Source organism: Schistocerca nitens, chromosome 9 (assembly GCF_023898315.1).
Source record: "Schistocerca nitens isolate TAMUIC-IGC-003100 chromosome 9, iqSchNite1.1, whole genome shotgun sequence".
In the NCBI taxonomy this organism is placed as follows: Eukaryota; Metazoa; Arthropoda; class Insecta; order Orthoptera; family Acrididae; genus Schistocerca; species Schistocerca nitens.
In genome coordinates this window covers 357516651-357536972 of record NC_064622.1, presented here as the reverse complement: position 1 = coordinate 357536972, position 20322 = coordinate 357516651, and the positions used below count along the sequence as shown (strand labels likewise).

Here is a 20322-nt window from a genome sequence, read left to right as displayed (position 1 = left end):
GTGTTGAGCATACAACATTAAAAATATGGAATTGTTTGGAATAAGACGAACTGCCAATGACTGATTTAGAACATACCTGTAGAACAGTGTGCTGCGGGTAGAAATAGCACAGATTTCAAAAAAGGAAACTTTCATTGAAACATTTATCAGACCCCAAGCACATTAACGTAGGAATTGCTCACGGCTGCATCTTAGGGCAACTATTGTTCTTAATATACACGCATCAAAAAAAGTTTTGCATCACCCTGGTTCCCAGAACTCCTGAAGACAGACGTTGACTGTTCAGAGACATCACTAAACCCGCTGAACGATGTAAACAACCATGCATGAGCAACGCCTATTAGACGGAGGGGCTCCGGCAACCGATCCGGTCCAGTCATTCCACCAGGAAAGTGGTACACGGCTCATGTTGTCTGTAGTTCAACCATACCTAGACGGTCAATACCGCGGTTCGATCGCGTCCACATTGTTACTTTGTGCCAGGAAGGCCTCTCAACGAGGGAAGTGTCTAGACATCTCTTAGAACCAAAGCGATGTCATTCGGACATGGAGGAGGTACAGAGAGACAGGAATTGTCTATGACATGCCTCGCTCAGGCCGCCCAAGGGCTACTACTGCAGTGGATGTCCGCTACCTACGGATTATGACTCGGAGGAACCCTGACAGCAACGCGACAATGTTGAATAATGCTTCTCGTGCAGCCACAGGACGTCGTGTTACGACTCAAACTGTGCGCAATAGGCAGCATGATGTGTAATTTCACTCCCGACATCCATGGCAAGGTCCATCTTTGCAACGACACCATGCAGCGCGGTACAGATGGGCCCAACAACATGCCGAATGGACCGATCAACACTGGCATCACGTTCTCTTCACCGATGAGTGTCACATATGTCTTCAACCACACAGTCGTCGGAGACGTGTTTGGAGGCAACCCGGTCAGGCTGAACGCCTTAGACACACTGTCCAGCGAATGCAGCAAGGTGGAGGTTCCCTGCTGTTTTGAGGTAGCACTCTGTGGGGTCGACGTACGTCGCTGGTGGTCATGGAAGCCGCCGTAACGGCTGTACGATACGTGAATGCCATCCTCCGACCGATAGTGCTTCTCCATACATGAACCCTATCGACCAAGCCTGGGATAGATTCAAAAGGGCTGTTTATAGACTATGTGACCCATCAACCACTGTCAGGGATCTACGCCGAATAGCCTTGAGGAATGGAACAATCTGGACCAACAGTGCCTTGATGAACTTGTGGATAATATGCCACGACGAATAGACATGCATCAATGCCAGAGGACGTGCTACTGAGTACTAGAGGTACCGGTGTGTACAGCAGTCTGGACCATCATCTCTGAAGGTCTCGCTGTATGGTGGTACAACATGCAATGTGTGGTTTTCATGAGCAATAAAAAGGGCGGAAATGATGTTTATGTTGGCCTCTATTCCAATTTTCTGCAGAGGTTCCGGAACTCTCTGAACCGAGATCATACAAAACTTTTTCTGATGTGTGTAATATCAATAACTGTTCTGTCGTTGTTAGACGTTGCGAAAAAGTTGTTTGGTGAGGGCAGCAACATTTTAATCACAGATAAAACACAAGAATCCCTAATGGAACTTAATAATGGGTCATCACGCAATAACTTCCACTGAACATGAATAAAACAGTCAGCAAGGATTTTTTGTTAAAGAGGGCAAATAATTCTGTAAACTGAATGTAGATGAAAATTTCTTAGACTATACAGCAAACATAAAATTTTTATGACTTGATATTGAAGGTCACCTGGAGGAGAATGAACACACAAATACATTAGCAAAGAAAATGTGGCTTCAGACTTGATATTGACGGTCACCTGGAGGAGAATGAACGCGCAAATACAGGGTGTTTCAAAAATGACCGGTATATTTGAAACGGCAATAAAAACTAAACGGGCAGCGATAGAAATACACCGTTTGTTGCAATATGCTTGGGACAACAGTACATTTTCAGGCGGACAAACTTTCGAAATTACAGTAGTTACAATTTTCAACAACAGATGGCGCTGCAAGTGATGTGAAAGATATAGAAGACAACGCAGTCTGTGGGTGCGCCATTCTGTACGTCGTCTTTCTGCTGTAAGCGTGTGCTGTTCACAACGTGCAAGTGTGCTGTAGACAACATGGTTTATTCCTTAGAACAGAGGATTTTTCTGGTGTTGGAATTCCACCGCCTAGAACACAGTGTTGTTGCAACAAGACGAAGTTTTCAACGGAGGTTTAATGTAACCAAAGGACCGAAAAGCGATACAATAAAGGATCTGTTTGAAAAATTTCAACGGACTGGGAACGTGACGGATGAACGTGCTGGAAAGGTAGGGCGACCGTGTACGGCAACCACAGAGGGCAACGCGCAGCTAGTGCAGCAGGTGATCCAACAGCGGCCTCGGGTTTCCGTTCGCCGTGTTGCAGCTGCGGTCCAAATGACGCCAACGTCCACGTATCGTCTCATGCGCCAGAGTTTACACCTCTATCCACACAAAATTCAAACGCGGCAACCCCTCAGCGCCGCTACCATTGCTGCACGAGAGACATTCGCTAATGATATAGTGCACAGGATTGATGACGGCGATATGCATGTGGGCAGCATTTGGTTTACTGACGAAACTTATTGTTACCTGGACGGCGTCGTCAATAAACAGAACTGGCGCATATGGGGAACCGAAAAGCCCCATGTTGCAGTCCCATCGTCCCTGCATCCTCAAAAAGTACTGGTCTGGGCCGCCATGTCTTCCAAAGGAATCATTAGCCCATTTTTCAGATCCGAAACGATTACTGCATCACGCTATCTGGACATTCTTCGTGAATTTGTGGCGGTACAAACTGCCTTAGACGACACTGCGAACACCTCGTGGTTTATGCAAGATGGTGCCCGGCCACATCGCACGGCCGACGTCTTTAATTTCCTGAATGAATATTTCGATGATCGTGTGATTGCTTTGGGCTATCCAAAACATACAGGAGGCGGCGTGGATTGGCCTCCCTATTCGCCAGACATGAACCCCTGTGACTTCTTTCTGTGGGGACACTTGAAAGACCAGGTGTACCGCCAGAATCCAGAAACAATTGAACAGCTGAAGCAGTACATCTCACCTGCATGTGAAGCCATTCCGCCAGACACGTTGTCAAAGGTTTCGGGTAATTTCATTCAGAGACTACGCCATATTATTGCTACGCATGGTGGATATGTGGAAAATATCGTACTATAGAGTTTCCCAGACGGCAGCGCCATCTGTTGTTGAAAATTGTAACTACTGTAATTTCGAAAGTTTGTCTGCCTGAAAATGTACTGTTGTCCCAAGCATATTGCAACAAACGGTGTATTTCTATCGCTGCTCGTTTAGTTTTTATTGCCGTTTCAAATATACCGGTCATTTTTGAAACACCCTGTACATTAGCAAAGAAAATGTGGCTTTAGAGTCCTGACATTTCTCTTTAAGAGACTGCCTTACATAGATCAGTCTGAATATTATGACCACCGACCTACTATCGATATAAACCCGTTCAGACGATAGCAGCGTCACCTGGCGAAGAATGACTGCTAGTCAGTGACACGCACTATACATGTAGTATCAGTGAGCCTGCCGTCGAGTGTAGAATGGTGAAGACGCGCGACCTGTCCGAGTTCGACCGAAGGCAGATTGTAATGGCCCAGAGGCTCGGGTAGAGCATTTCGCAAACTGCGCTACTCCTCGGGTGTTTGAGGAGTGCTGTGGCGAGTGTCTTCAACATAAGGCGAAAGCAAGGTGGAATCACGTCTAGACTTTGTGGGTTTGGGCGGCTACCCATCATTAGAGATATCGGATGTCGTAGGCTGGGCAGACTGGTAAAACGCGACGGGCGGAGAAATGTGGCAGAAATAAAATCAGACTTTAATGCTGGGCAGAGTACAAGTGTGTCTGAACTCACGGGGCACCGAACACTCCTAACGATAGGTCTTCGCAGCTGACAGCCCATGCATATGCCAATGTTAACACCACGACATCGGCAATTACGACTGAAATAAGCACGTAACCATCGGCATTGGAAGCTGGCGCAGTGGCAGAACGTTTATTGGTCTGATGAATGCCGATACCTTCTTCATCATGCCGATGGGAGGGAGCGAATCCGTCGTCTTCCAGGAGAATAGCTCCTTGATACCTCTACATTATGCTCTGGGAAACATTCGTGTGGGCATCCATGGGTCGAATAGAGCTCATGTAATGAACCTTGACAGCCAAGGAGTATTATACAGTGGTTGCATGGCTATAATCTCTCACGACGGGCCGGCCGCGGTGGTCTAGCGGTTCTAGGCGCTCAGTCCGGAACCGCGCGACTGCTACGGTCGCAGGTTCGAATCCTGCCTCGGGCATGGATGTGTGTGATGTCCTTAGGTTAGTTAGGTTAAAGTAGTCTAAGTTCTAGGGGACTGATGACCACAGATGTTAAGTCCCATAGTGCTCAGAGCCATTTGAACCATCTCAAGACGGCAGTGGGATTTTTCGACAAGATAATGTGACCTGTCACAAGGCCAGGAGTGTGATGGAGTGGTTCGAGGAACATTATAGCAAGTTCCAATTCATGTGCTGCCCCCCCCCCCCCTCCAACTCGCCAGATCTGAACTCCGTAGAATTCATCTGGGATGTGAGTGAACGTGGTTTCATAACTCATCGCCTCCTCGTCGGGATTTGCGGAATTTAGGTGACTTCTGCTTGCAAATGTGGTGCCAGTTCCGTCCAGCGACCGACCTACCAAGGCCTCATTACTTCCATGCCACGACGCGTCACCGCTGTTATCCGCGCCAAAGGTGGACATATCAGCTATTTGGTGGTCATAATGTTCTGGCTGATCAGTGTATACTAATATGCTGTTCCTTATGCATTCCACCTTTACCTATGGAATCATTTTCTGGGTGTCCTATACACAAAATACGACCTGGTCTTGAAACTACAGAAAAGGACGATTAGGATAATAACTAAACGTAGGAACCGAGCTTCCTGTAAGCATCTGTTTACACACCTGTTTGAACATCTACAAACCTGTTATGCACATAAAGAAGAGCCGGCCGGGCTGGCCGAGCGGTTCTAGGCGCTGCAGTCTGGAACCGAGCGACCGCTACGGTCGCAGGTTCGAGTCCTGCCTCGGGCATGGATGTGTGTGATGTCCTTAGGTTAGTTAGGTTTAAGTAGTTCTAAGTTCTAGGGGACTGATGACCTCAGAAGTTAAGTCCCATAGTGCTCAGAGCCATTTTTGAACATAAAGAAGAACATCAGCAATTATATCACAAACAGTGTCATTCATGGTCATCGAACAGCAGCCACATTTGCAGTCGATATTGCTTTGTGCAGCAGCAGCAGCAAACATGGTTTGGACTGCAAGCTGGAAGACTGGAGGCAAGCGCTGGAGGACAGAGGGCTTAAAATCAGCAGAAGGAAAACGGTGTCTTTATGCGTGAGAAACAAGGAAGATTAATCGGTCGTAATAAATGGGGAGTGCCTAAGGAGGATAGATAGCGTCAAGATATCGGGTCATTGGCCAGTAACAAACATCTGGATTCTGAGATAGATCACAGAGTGCAAGCTGGATGAATCAGTTGGAAAAGAACGTCGGGAATCCTCTGTGACAAAAAATAAATAAATGTCAAAAGTCAAGGAGAAGGTATGTAAGGCAGTGGTAAGGTCAACATTGCTGTATGGAGCAGAAATATGGACAACAATTAAGAACCAGTGCATAGGCTAGATGTAGCTGACACGATGATGTTGAGGTGGATGTGAAGATTTACTAAAATGTCCCGGATTGCAACTGAGAACATCCGAGGAACTGTAAAAGTTGCTGAAGTATCCAAGAAAGTGCAGTACAGAAGATTTAAATGGTGTGGACATATAATGAAAAGAGACCAAACTCATGTTGAGAAAAGAGTAATGGATGTGGCAGTGAAAGGCTCCAGTGAAAGAAAAAAATGTTCAAATGTGTGTGAAATCTTATGAGACTTAACTGCTAAGGTCATCAGTCCCTAAGCTTACACACTACTTAACCTAAATTATCCTAAGGACAAACACACACACCCATGCCCGAGGGAGGGCTCGAACCTCCGCCGGGACCAGCCGCACAGTCCATGACTTCCAGTGAAAGAGAAAGGCCTAGAAAGAGGTGGGCGCATTGCATTCGAGGAAACCAAAGGGAAAACTGACTAAAAGATGACTGCACGTAGGACAAGGAAAGGTGAAAAAAAGTTGACAGAAACGTCCACTCTGCGTAGGATAGCATTCAACAAAGGAACAAAACTGTATAACAAATAGCCCTAGGGGATTAAAAAACAACAAAAATCAAAATATTTAAAAAAATCATTTAAAGCACAGCTTTTAAATAATTTTTTCTGGAAAGTCAACGGTTATTTAGATAAAAGAGTGTAGGGAACGGCAGGAAATTAACATTATTGAACAATACACAACTGCCATTCTCCACTAAGCTATCGTAGTGTGTGTGAGTGTGTGTGTGTGTGTGTGTTTGTGTGTGTGCGAGTGTGTGTGTGTGTCTGTCTGTTGTATGGGCAGTAAAAAGTGATAAATTAATTGAAAATATGTACGAAAACACACTATATACAAGTCATGAAAATGAACAACCCAACAGTTAACGTAGTCCTACAGGAGATAATATTACTGTATATATGAATTACTGAATTTTAAAAAAAATTGTTTCATTTGTCATTTAAGATGTGATGTCTGATATCATTTTACAAATGATCTATGGATGAATAAACAACTAACAAACATGTGCAGCAGAGGAAAGCAGTCGATTTACTTCCTGTAATTGCTCGTATATATTGATTAAATTTAAAGTTCCAGATAGATTTATTTCGAGTAGGTGCTTCTATTATGAGACATAATTAAGCTTTGCGCAAAGGAAGTGACTCTTTTCCACGTTTTGTGTTATTATTCGGTAATCAACGTGGAAAAAAATTTCAAAGCAATTTAACGCTGATGGCATTTTACGATTTACTCTAATCAGACAATATTTTTATTGTAAATAATGCAAATGAACTTTTTTTCGTAAACTGTTCAGAAGTCTGGGCTTGGAACTATTCATGTTTGGTCGTTACTTCAAAACTAAAAATGCAACCTTACAAAAACCAGCTGAAACTATTAACTATAGTTAGTGTTTCAAACTACGCCAAAGAATTGAGTTGTCGGGAAGCTTGCTGCAACTGACCTTCGTGATGCATCAGACAGTAAAGAGCGGCAACACTAAATCTGTCTGTAACTTTGAGATGCCAGCATATTACTATCTGTGGTTATTCGCTGAAGTGCTGAAATGCCACATCATCTGTTTTTTTTCTTTATTGTGATTTTAATACCCGTATAAAAACAGGTAGGCTGGCAGCAGCACAATACGCCGCTCTTCAGCCAAAGATATTACAATGGTAAAACAGAGAAAACACGTGAGTTGGAACAAAACGGCGGGGAAAAAACAGTAGACACATGAACATAAAAAACATGAAGCCGTTCACACTCGATGACTATCCACACTACAAACTGTTGACACGACGCACAAATACTGAAGATGTCGATGGCACTAGTGAACGATGGAGTGTGACGGTGAACACATCTTCTGTATTGCGGTACACGATATAAGCACTGAAAATAATTTGTAACGGAAGTGAGAAAATTATCTGCAGTTCTAAAGTCAATAGTATTTTCTTTGTAATACCCCAGAGTAATCTCGGTACAAGAATTTTGCGGCTATCTTCGGTCGACAACAGTTTGTGGAAACAGTTGGCACTGCTCCAAAGGTACAGTAGGTGCGACAAGGCAGCGAGTCTTCAGATCAACTTCTTTTCCTGTATAAGGTTTCCATTAGGCGATTTGAATTACGCATGTTCATTCGCGGAAGCTCTGTTTTAACGCCAAGCTTGTTTGTGTGTGTGTGTGTGTGTGTGTGTGTGTGTGTGGAGATGCAGGTCCTCAGCGGAACATTACGAGTGTACACTCACAAACAGTATGACACACAAAAGCGTCGTCAGTCAAGAACAGCCCCTGATTAATGAGTTAGGACTCAGTTGTGGTGGAGCTGCGATGAACTATATCGAGTCGAAGAGAGCAGTGTCTATGGCGAAGCGTGTCTCTGTTTCCACGAGGCGTCCATGACGGAGTTTTACGAGACTGCGCTGAAAATAATGGCCCCGAATTTTTTATTCTTTCTCAAAATCGCTTGAGGTGTTACGTCATCCATATTACTCGGTCACCTTTACGCTAGAGGACTCCGAATTATTGCGTTTAACATGGCGATGAGTAATGCCCCTTCTAAGCGATCGACTTTCTTTGTCTTAACTGACTACTCGAGACAAGTGAGTTTTCTGCAGCGGCCCTGGTGTTTGGTTCCCGTGCTGTGTCTCGTCTGTTCCGAGTGGTCACTTTCGTTTACACGTCAGCAACAAAGTTATGTGTTGTGAGAGCTGTCTGCTGTATATTTGGCATCTGAACGCTGAAAGTGAGGTCATGAGTGACAACCTTTTTATGAAAAAAAGGCAATATAGTAACATATGCAGGAACAAGCAATGATAATAGGGTTTATTGATGACCAAAGCAGATTTGATAGTGTACGTTCTTGCCAAAGGTCGTGTGGTAAATTCTTTACACTCCTATGAATTGAAATAATAGGAAAAGTGTCAGCAAAAAATTTCAGTGCATATACATTTATCTGCTCGCGAAAAGATGTACTTGCAAACACGACAATATTTAGATGATCCTTTGTATCTTGCGTTCTTGTTAAATACCCAACAACACCGAAAATTACTTTTATCGTCAAATAATCCCGACTTTTTCACTGTTTATGTAATTTTCATGGAAACGTGTTCGTCTATTTATATTCCTATTTATGCATACGTAGGCTTTCTCTGCAAAACATAAATCATTTTTGTTTCAGATATTTCGCCTCTCCTGTAGAATACTAGTGGAATAAAATATAAGGACCCTGTGTAGCTTTTCAATGTGTTACGAAAAACAAAGCAAACAATAGAATAAAGACTTAGAAGACACGAAAGCCACAATCCATTTCTGTAATATGAGGGAGCTAGGCCAGAGTATATTGCGCTGTTAGCAGACGTCATCATAGTCCCTTGTTTCCGCGCATGCGCAGTACACAGCAAACACCGAAATTAGAACTCCACACGCGGGCGCGGTCCATAGACCACTGACGTTGCAGACATGCTCTCGTCATGGTAAGTTACTGATTTACGAGCAGGAACGGAAACCACATGCACTTCGCGTAGTCGATTTTGACCAGAATGTCGTTCGTGTAACACGAACTTAACGTAACTACGTCGGTACGTGAGAAACGGCGTGTCGTTACCGAGTTTCTAAGCCTAGAAGAATTCGTCCACACATGGAGCACTCACTCATTCAGCCATGACAATGCTAGATCACACACGAGCTCTAAGACATCTGCAAAAAATCGTTGCCATCGATCACTCTCCAGAACATCCCAATTTGGCCCCATAGGACTTTTATCCCTTCACAAAACCTGAAGAACGCCTTCGAGGCATCCCCTTTGATAGTGACGAAGCGGTGCAAGCAGAAGTGAGGTTGTGACTCCATGAACAAAGTCAAACATTCTACAGTGACGGTATCAACAAACTAGTTTTTGTTTGGAGAAAAGTGTTTGTCGCCATGGAGGCTATGTTGAAAAATAAATATGTAGACGTAAAGAATAAAGGTGTAGAATGTTAATAACGTTTATTTTATTGAAAAAGCTTTAAGAGTGTTCACATGAAAAATCCGGGTGTATTACTTTCCAGCACGCCCTCATAAGAACAGCGTGGAGCGAAGAAATGAGCACCGCCTCGGTTTTGGCTTTTGAATGGAAGCCACTGTAAATCTAAATGTGTCACGTAAGCTTTTACGTAAATTTCACACTGCAATGGCTAAGAAACTAACTACGAGAGATTAACGATACACTACTCTTGAAACAAGCACTGCATAACCATTAATACACAATAAACTAAGAAAATAGAGCATTTGCTTTATTGAATTTCGAATTTTTTTGTCATATTCCTGTCTCCATCAGCCTAGCGCTTCCTTAACGTTGCAAATGTCGTGAAAATCGCAAGAATGGTAACTAAACATATATGAGAAAATTGTCAAATCGTCTATGAGAAGATTGTCAAGTCGTCAAAAAATGAAAACTACAATAATCGATGATTTCAGTAGTTGATGATTACTAAAATATTTGAATTTTTTTAATTGCTTAGTGAGTATAGACGCAAAACATATTCGAATTACTTCCACAGCTCATTCTGACTCTATGCTCAAAAATTACAAACATGATGCTCTACTCTACTGTGTTACAGTGTCTTTATATATTTAAATATTAATGTCACCAAGGGAAGCTGACAACGACTGTTTCCACTTTAGATTAGCACGATCACGAACTGTTGAATTCTCCTCTCGTATAATGTGTTTTAAATGGAGAATAATAACCATGTGAGTACGAAACAGATGTGGCCGACGGTATTGTTAAGTGGATTACCTAGCAGCATACTTTAATAATTGACGTGGAAGGTACGTTACTCGGCATTATCTTACAGTGGAATCAACTTCACAACCAGTAAATGTGCACCTAACAAAGCTTCCACCTGAAGACCAAATTCAAGGACCACAAATATTCGTGATCTCTACAAAACCTATCTTTTTTAGTATCCAGTGTTTGTTACTGTCCGGCCGGAGGGGCCGTGCGGTTCTAGGCGCTACAGTCTGGAGCCGAGCGACCGCTACGGTCGCAGGTTCGAATTCTGCCTCGGGCATGGATGTGTGTGATGTCCTTCGGTTAGTTAGGTTTAATTAGTTCTAAGTTCTAGGCGACTGATGACCTCCGAAGTTAAGTCGCATAATGCTCAGAGCCATTTGAACCATTTTTTTAAAATTGTTATTGCGAGTATAATTACTATTGCAGGAATACACTTTTTACACACATGATGTTCAATTTAACTGCAACTTCATTCCAAAATTTGTCCAGAACGAACCTGCTTATGGCTTTTTTTTGTCTTTCCGGTCCGGCAATGCAGGCCTGTCAAGTAATTCATCAATAAAACTCCTAACATCCATCTTCGATACTAGTGAAAAGAAACTGCTCCACCAGCGATTATCGTTGCTCTCATTCTAAAATCGATTACCGACGTTCTTATCGCTGTCACTAAGCGTGACTCGGAGCCACGCTACATATAGACACTGCAGTGGTAATGCCGTTTACACTATCCGCCGCTACGCTACTATCTTCGCTATCGTCGTTTATCGCAGATTCCACATAAACGTACCCTTACGTACAATCAGCTCCAAACGAGTGGAAAATTTCCTGTGCTGACGTCGTCTTACCTGTGTAATAAACCACGAGGTCACTGCTGTTTTTCCGGTACGGCAGATTCCAGGTCGAGTGCAGGAGCGATGCCCATTCGAGATGCCACGGTACGCGTGCGCTACCTCCAGCTCGGTGCGGTGATGCGTGTTTATCACGAAGCGAGATGAACGCTACTCACTCGTCTCCGGCGCGCGCTCGAGTAGAGGCGGTGACGGCCGAACCTGCGCGGTGATGCCCGAGACACCCGTACCTTATGACATCGCTCTCTTCTCCCGCCAACGTCCCTTCATTTCGGGAGTCAAGGTCTACAAAAAATGACTACACCTCGAAACTCTAATGAGATACACTGTGTTCAAAATCGCGACGAAGAATGTTACTTTTTCGCTGGAAGCATCATCGTCATTTAACTGAATGTTAATGCTTAGAATAGGCTGATTGATGTTTTCAAGTCCCGGTGTGGCACACAGCCTCAGTCTGCCATGAAGCTACAAGTCATCGTACACTCCGCTGCGGCAACAATCCTCAAGCCTGTGGAAAAGCATTTCTTCGTAATATCCATTCTTCAAGTAGTGTTAGTCCTGGAAGGCAGGAAAGAGAACTTCCGTAATGTTTGGTAGGTACGAGGGAGGGACTTTTCGGAATTAAAGTTGTTGCAGGGAGGAGAGAGAGAGAGAGAGACGTAGAAGCTGTCTTAGCAGTGATCGGCGGGATGTTAAACCCAAATCTACCTTCTCCCTTTTTGGAGTGCAAAAATGTATTGACATTAAAGAGCAGTCAGGTTACCTTCCATTGGGAAAGTGGATGCACTGAGCGACTGTATGTGAGTTATAACTTATAGAGTGCAGCAATCAGTCGTCCTTTTTAGATTTTATTTTGCAAATCCAGATTTCGGCTAGTAGCTACCCATCCTCAATGCGCTATTTTTTATTCTCAATGTATGTAAGCCGGCCGGGGTGGCCGAGCGCTTCTAGGCGCTACAGTCTGGAACCGCGCGACCGCTACGGTCGCAGGTTCGAATCCTGCCTCGGGCATGGATGTGTGTGATGTTCTTAAGTTAGTTAGGTTTAAGTAGTTCTAAGTTCTAGGGGACTGATGACCTCAGCAGTTAAGTCCCATAGTGATCAGAGCCATTTGAATCATTTTTGAATGCATGTAAGTCCGTGTTGTTCGGGCGTTACTCACAGTTCTTTCAGGGGCTTACATGCATTTAAAATAAAAAATAGCGCATTGAGAATGGCTAGCTACTAACCGAAATCTGGATTTGCATAATAAAATCTAAAAAGGACGACTGGTTGCTGCAATCTATAATTTATAAATCAAAGAGCAGTGTCTTAAAGCAAACACGTCGTCTTGGAGAAGCAGAAAAATACGAAATAAACTCTAAGAAAAAAAATGACACACCAAGAAGGAAGTATCCGATTGGGACGGAAATCGGTATATGTGACGTACATGTACAGACAAGCACATGATTACAATTTCAGAAAAATTGGATGATTTATTGAAGAGAATGTGATTCACATATTAAGCAAGTCAATAAGGCGCTGTTCCACCTCTGGACCTTATGCAATCAGTTATTCGGCTTGGTACTGATTGAGGAAGTTATTGGATGTCCTCCTGTGGGATATCATGCCAAATTATCTCCAAATGACGCATTAGGTCGTCAAAATCCCGAACTGATTGAAGGATCCTGCCCGTAATTTTCCAAACGTTCTCTATTTGAAAGAGATCTAACGACCTTTCTGGCCAAGGCCAAGGCGGGGTTTGTCAAGCGCCAGGCAAATTGTAGTATGAATGAGATTTTCGCTCTGCAGCGGAGTGTGCGCTGATATGAAACTTCCTAGCAGATTAAAACTGTGTGCCGGACCGAGACTCGAACTCGGGACCTTTGCCTTTCGCAAAAAAGTGCTCTACCAATTGAGCTACCCAAGCACGATTCACGCCCCGTCCTCACAGCTTTACTTCTGCCATTACCTCGTCTCCTACCTTCCAAACTTTATAGAAGCTCTTAACGAGGTACTGGCAAAAGTAAAGCTGTGAGCCGGCACGGTAGCTCAGCGTGTTCGGGCAGAGGGTTAGCAGCCCTCTGTAACAAAAAAAACTGAGTTCATCGATCAACAACGAACTTAAACGGATGTCTTACGACGTCCGCCCCGAGCAGATGCAACGAACGAAAGCGAACAAAATGAGATTTTTAAAGCCAGCACGGTAGCTCAGCGTGTTCGGTCAGAGGGCTGCGTGCTCTCTGTGATAAAAAAACTGAGTCAAGAAATGAACGATCAACTTGAACGGATGTCATGTGACGTCCGCCCAGACCAAACGCAACGAACTACACCGAACAAAAAAAAAAAGTTGGAAGAGCACTTGCCCGCGAAAGGCAAAGGTCCCGAGTTCGAGTCTCGGTCCGGCACACAGTTTTAATCTTCCAGGAAGTTTCATATCAGCGCACACTCCGCTGCAGAGTGGAAATCTCATTCTGTAAACATCCCCTAGGCTGTGGCTAAGCCATGTCTCCGCAATATCCTTTCTTTCGGGAGCGCTAGTTCTGCAAGGTTCGCAGGAGAGCTTCTGTAAAGTCTGGAAGATAGGAGACGAAGTACTGGCAGAAGTAAAGCTGTGATGACGGGGCGTGAGTCGTGCTTGGGTAGCTCAGTTGGTAGAGCACTGGCCCACGAAAGGCAAATTCCCGAGTTCGAGTCTCGGTCGACCACACAGTTTTAATCTGCCAGGAAGTTTCAAGTTGTAGAATCTCTCACCGTGTACAGTCGGGCATTATCTTGCTGAAATATAACACGAGAATGACTTTCCATGAAGGGGAACAAAACAAGGCAGAGAATATAGTCGATGTAGCGCTGTGCTGTAAAGGTGCCGCGAATGACAACCAAAAGAGTCCCGCGAAGAAAAGAAATGGCACACCAGACCATCACTCCTGGGTGTCTGGTATCCAGCCGTTTCCAAGGAATCTCCAGACCCGTCCTGACTGGTCAGGGCTCAGTTCGAAGCGGGACTCAATCTACTCCAGTCAGCGAGATTCCAGGCCCCCAATGACCAGCGAAAACGTGTCTGGAGGCGCCCTGGACAATGATGGGATACAGGTCTGCCTGCACTTGCCATACAGCCTGAAAACCAGGTCTGGTGTGCGATTGCATTTCATGGCAGGACCCTTTGGTTGTCATTCACGGCACGCTTACAGCACAGCGGTACGTCGACTATATTCTACACATTTTGTTGCCCTTCATGCCAATCCATCCTGGGCTTACATTTCAGCAAGATAATGCCAGCCCACATACGGCGAGAGTTTCTACTACTTGCCTTCGCGCTAGCCAAACCCTATCTGGGCCAGCAAGATCACAGGATGTCTCCCTAACAGCGAACGTTTCGAGCGTTATGGGGAGGGCCCTAGAACTAGCTCGGCATTTTGACGATCTCACTCATGAATTGGACAGAATTTGCCTTCATACCGTCAGGAGCATATCCAATAACTCTGTCAATCATTGCCAGGCCGAATAATTGCTTGCATAAGAACCACGTTACTGATTTCCTCAATTTGTGAAACTTTTTCTTTTTAATAAAAATTAGGCTAAACACAGTTGGCGGTGGCGTGTTTGTCTGTTAGAAGTAGTTTACCTTGTCGCGCAATTGAAGTAGATAGTTCCTGTGAGTTAGTATGGGCAGAGGTCATTCTTGGCAACCGGAATAAAATAGTAATTGGGTCCTTTTACCGACTCCCAATTCAGATGATACAAAGGCTGAAAGAAAACTTGAATTTGATTTCAAACACTCATACAGTTATAGTTGGTGATGACTTTAACTTACCCTCGATACGTTGGCGAAAATACATGTTTAATTCCGAAGGTACGTTTAAAGTACCATCCGAAGTTGTGCTAAACGCATTCTCTGAATATTATTTCTTGCAGTTAGTTAATGAGTCCAAGCGAATAGTAAACGGTTGTGAAAACAAAATTGACCCCTTGGCAACAAATAATTCTGAGCCAATAACGAGCATTAAAACGGATACAGGGATTAGTGAACACAGGGTTGTCGTAAGAGACTGAATATTGTAACCTCTAAATCCTCCAAAAATAAACGAAAAATATAATTCTCCTTCCAAATTAACAATGTAAGGGTAGACCGGATGTGGCTTGAATTTAAAGAAATAGTATCGGCAGCAATTGAGATATTTATACCAAATAAATTAACAAACGGTGGAGCTAACCCTCCTTGGTACACAAAACGGGTCAGAACACTGTTGCACAAGCAACGAAGAAAACACGCCAAAATTAAAACGTTGGAAAATCACCAAGATGGTGATCTTTTACCGAAGCTCCCAACTTAGCGCGGACTTCAATGCGAGATGATCATAATATTTTTCCACAACGAAACTTTGTCTCAAAACCTGGCAGACAGTCCAAAGAGATCCTGGTCGTATGTGAAGTATGCTAGCGGCAAAACTTAATTAATGCCCTCTCTGTGCAATAGCAATGGAGATACTATCAAAGACAGTGCTGCCGAAGTAGAGTTACTAAACACAGCCTTCCGAAATGTCTTCACAAAAGAAGACGAAGTAAATATTCCAGAATTGGAATCGAGAACAGCTGCCAACATGAGTAACGTAGAAGTAGATATCCCCGGAGTAGTGAAGCAACGTAAATCACTTAACAGAAGCAAGTCTTCCAGTCCAGACTGTATACCTGTTAGGTTCCTTTCAGAGTATGCTGATACAGTAGCTCCATATCATATACAACCGTTCGCTCGACGAAAGATCCATACCCAAAGACTGGAAAGTTGCACAGGTCACACAAATATTAAAGAAAGGTAGAAGGAGTAATCCTCTAAATTACAGGCCCATATCATTAACATCGATAAAGGATTTCAGAACATATATTGTGTTCGAAAATTATGAATTGCCTCGAAGAAAACGGTCTATTGACACACAGCCAACACGGATTTAGAAAACAATGTTCTTGTGAAACATAACTAGCTCTTTAATCGCACCAAGTGTTGAGTGCTATTGACAAAGGATTTCAGATTGATTCCGTATTTCTGGATTACCGGAAAGCTTTTGAACTGTACTACACAAGCGGCTTGTAGTGAAATTGCGTGCTTATGGAATATCGTCTCAGTTACGTGACTGGATTTGTAATTTCCTGTCAGAGAGGTCACAGTGCGTAATAACTGACGGAAAGTCATCGAGTAAAACAGAGGTGATTTCTAGCGTTCCCCAAGGTTGTGTTATATGCTCTTTGCTGTTCCTTGCCTATTATAAACGATTTGGGAGACAATTTGAGCAGCCGTCTTAGGTTGTTTGCAGATGACGCTGTCATTTATAGACTAGTAAAGTCACCAGAAGATCAAAACAAATTGCAAAACAATTTCGAAAATATATCTGAATTGTGCGAAAATCGGCAATTGACCTTTAATAACTAAAAGTGTGAGAGCATCCACATGAGTGCTAAAAGAAATCCGTTAAACTTCGGTTACTCGATAAATCAGTCAAATCTAAAGGCCGTAAATTCAACTAAATACCTAGGAATTACAATTACGAACAGCTAAAATTGGAAGGAACTCATAGCAAGTGTTGTGGGGTAAGGCTAACCAAGGCTGCGTTTAATTAGCAGGACACTTAGAAAATGTAACGTAACTACTAAAGACGCTGCCTACACTACATTTGTCGATTTTCTTTTAGAATACTGCTGCACAGTAGGGGATCCTTCCAGATAGGACTGGCGGACTACATCGAATAAGTTCAAAGAAGGGCAGCACGTTTTGTGTTATCGCGAAATCGGTGAGAGTGTATCACTGAAATGATACAGGATTTGGGGTGGATATCATTAAAATAAAGGCGTTTAAGTTGAAGCGGAATCTTCTTACGAAATTTCAATCACCAACTTTCTCCTCCAAATGCGAAAATATTTTGTTGACGCCGAGCTACATAAGGAGAAATGACCACCGTCATCGGAGCTAGCCCAGAAAGATATAGATGTTCGTTTTTCCGCGCGCTATACAAGATTGGAATGATAGAGAATGGGGAAGATGGTTTGATGAATCCTCTGCCATGCAATTAATTGTTATTTGCAAAGTATCCATGTAGATGTAGATGTCAATTCATTTTTTCAAATTTAAATCATTTGCTTGTCTGTACATACACGTCACATCTACAGATTTCCGTCCCTTTCGGATAGTTCCTTCGCGTTGCGTCTTTTGTTTTCTTTTTTGTATATTCTGCGAAAGAAAATGAACGACTTACGTTGCTGGCAGCATTTAGCTCTTAGAAAAGGAGTAAGGTTTTGTGGTTTTAATGTCGATAACTTGCTAGTGAAATGCCTAAATAATTGTATCTAAGTTAATACAAAAGTTGTAAGAGGCAATTTTCTGGAAATGTGTTGCGTTCGACTATAGCTTTTCAGCTGTCAAGACATTTAGAATATTCTTTGCACTACAAGTGTGAAGTGGAGAAGATAGTGAAAGTTGCTTTTACTGGTCACCCAAAGCTGGTACAAGGAGTTTAGTTAATAAATTGACTGGCAGAAAACTATGATCCGCATCTAAGAAAGTGTATGGAATAAGCTACTGTGCTTGGGCTGTATCAATCAAAGAGGCTACTCAGATAATATCTCTTGATACGTGTGGGTTGTTTACATCCACAGAATGAATGCTACATTATGTTTGCAACCTTTGGACATCTGGATACCTAAATGCAATTGCTTAAGTTATATCCAGAGAAATCTTCATTCTTAGTTGTTAGCAGGGCAGATCCTACGAAAACAAAGTAAAACGCTGGAATTGGTGAATGTGTAAATAGACCACAATCTTGAGAAAGAGATGAGGAATCCAAAAATAAATGAGCATCTCTCAGAAGCCAGGGTGGCAAAATTCTTTGAAAAAGAAGTCAGGATGAGGAATTTTCAGCGAGACATACATAGTGTCACCACTCAGCGGAGATGGAGTTTATAACGTTAAGGTCCATAGTTTGATGGAAGCTAAACAGGGAAAATGGTTGTATGAACCTTCATATGTATCTGATATTTCGCCCAATAAATTAATATCCCACACAGTGATAGCAATACTGCTTGAGTACTTCCTTCAAGGAGTTATATGTAATCTCAAAACAGCAGAGGCATATTTGGATAACAGGAACATTGGTTCTATAACAGCAGTAGTGGAACTCGTTGTCCAACAGCTCGATCTGAGAAGCTTGTTATTGGGGGTGGAGGAAGTAAAGTGCAAATTGTTGTATAGAAGCACAAGTGGACTTGAGAAATACACTTAATCAAAGAGTTCAACTTAAAATTTCTACATCATGTGCAAAGAAATAAATGTATTGAGTTATTTATGAAAAAAAGCTGATGGAGGATTTGCCCAGAGAAGTCAAAGAGGTAAGGTTCGAGTCCTGGGATGACCCACAGCTTTAATCTGCCAGCAAGTTTTAAAACTTTATGGGGCTGGTGTAGACATGAAGTTGGCGTATCTTTCTTTTCGTTATGTTGGAACGTATTCCACATTAAGTGTCATCTTGACAGCAGAAAGTTTTTATGCCAATGGCTTCAAGTGGAGAAGTTGAGTTGTAAACCTCTCACTTTGCTTGGTTTAATTAACTAAGCTGTGATTACGTGTACAAAGACCTGTGTAAGCCATGGATTCCGAAGTACATAGCAGAAATGATATGGAAAAGTGTGCCACTAATCATCAGACTCCTATGTTATTCACCTACCTTAGTAAATACCAAAGTAAAGAATGATATGTATATTGCAGTTTATACTGAAACCCAATATCTGGAAGAACGATCAGTATCTGTTCTGAAGTGAAATACTAGTTAAACTGCAAATGAAAACGTTAGCCAGTCCCAAAGGTTAACAACTTGCATATGAAACAATTTCTTATTATTATAACTAAATTCATGCTACAGTCTGTTATACTGCCACTGGTGGCGTCAGCTGTTACCAGTGGTGTAACCAGTGTAGGATACGGGGGCAAACCTCAGAAAATAAACGATCCCCTAGTACCCAGAAGAAAAAATAAAGAAAGATAAAAATTAAAAATTAGAAATAAAACGGAAATAAATCCTCTTCAGTGATATGGGATAATTACAACAAAGAAAGCACACAAAAAATAATAGGAAGGATTAACGTCAATATCAGAAGATAAATTTCTAATGATGGAAGCAAAATGTGAGAAGACACACTCGAGGGATTACTACAAAATATTTAGCAGGCAACTACAAAGATATGACCTTACAACATTAATGTTAAAGGATAAAAATAATAAGATGGGCCATAGTAATAAAAAATCCAGAAATTTTAACAGACATTTAAGGAATTGCTCAATTGTGAAGATCCGCTAGAAATACTTCAAATAAACACATATGCCCTTTCAAAACATTGGCAGATAATATAAAACCACCAGCAATCCACAAGGCTTTGGACAGCAAAGTGGACGAGACCGAAAACTTCCGGAGCTTTGCACATATGCAGCAGAATCAGTGAAGATACCATTACACCACTGCATAACGAAAATTTGGAACAAATAAGAACTATCAGAACATTGGACTAAAGCTATAATCCATCAACTGCACAAGAAAGGAGACAAATCAAATCTAGGCAAGTATGCAGGAATGTTCCTGGAGCCATTCCATTGCAATTCTGGATGTAGGTCGGAGGGGGGGGGGGGCGTCGCATTGTCCTGCTGGAATTGGCAAAGTTCATTGGAATGCACAATTGACACAAATCTATGCAGGTAATCAGACAGGAAGCTTACATATGTGTCACCTGTCAGAGTTGTATCTAGATGTATCAGGAGCCCCATACCACTGCAGTTGCACATGTCCCATGCTAGTACAGAGCCTCTACCAGCTTGTACAGTTCCCTGTTGACATGCAGGGTCCATGGGTTCCTGAGGATCGCCCCTACACCAGTGGTAAGTGGGTATGTTCAGCACACTAGGGGATTATTTAATGATCTAACCC

General features: G+C 42.8%; 1 protein-coding gene across 1 annotated transcript in view; it reads right to left on the bottom strand.

Moving 5' to 3' along the window:
* LOC126203265 (uncharacterized) overlaps nucleotides 1–11539 on the bottom strand; it is a 276975-nt gene extending 265436 nt beyond the window's left edge. Inside the window, exon 1 of the mRNA XM_049937520.1 lies at nucleotides 11381–11539. The gene's annotated coding sequence lies outside the window, so the exon portion shown is untranslated. The remainder of the gene's footprint in view (nucleotides 1–11380) is intronic.
* Nucleotides 11540–20322: the final 8783 nt, after the last annotated feature.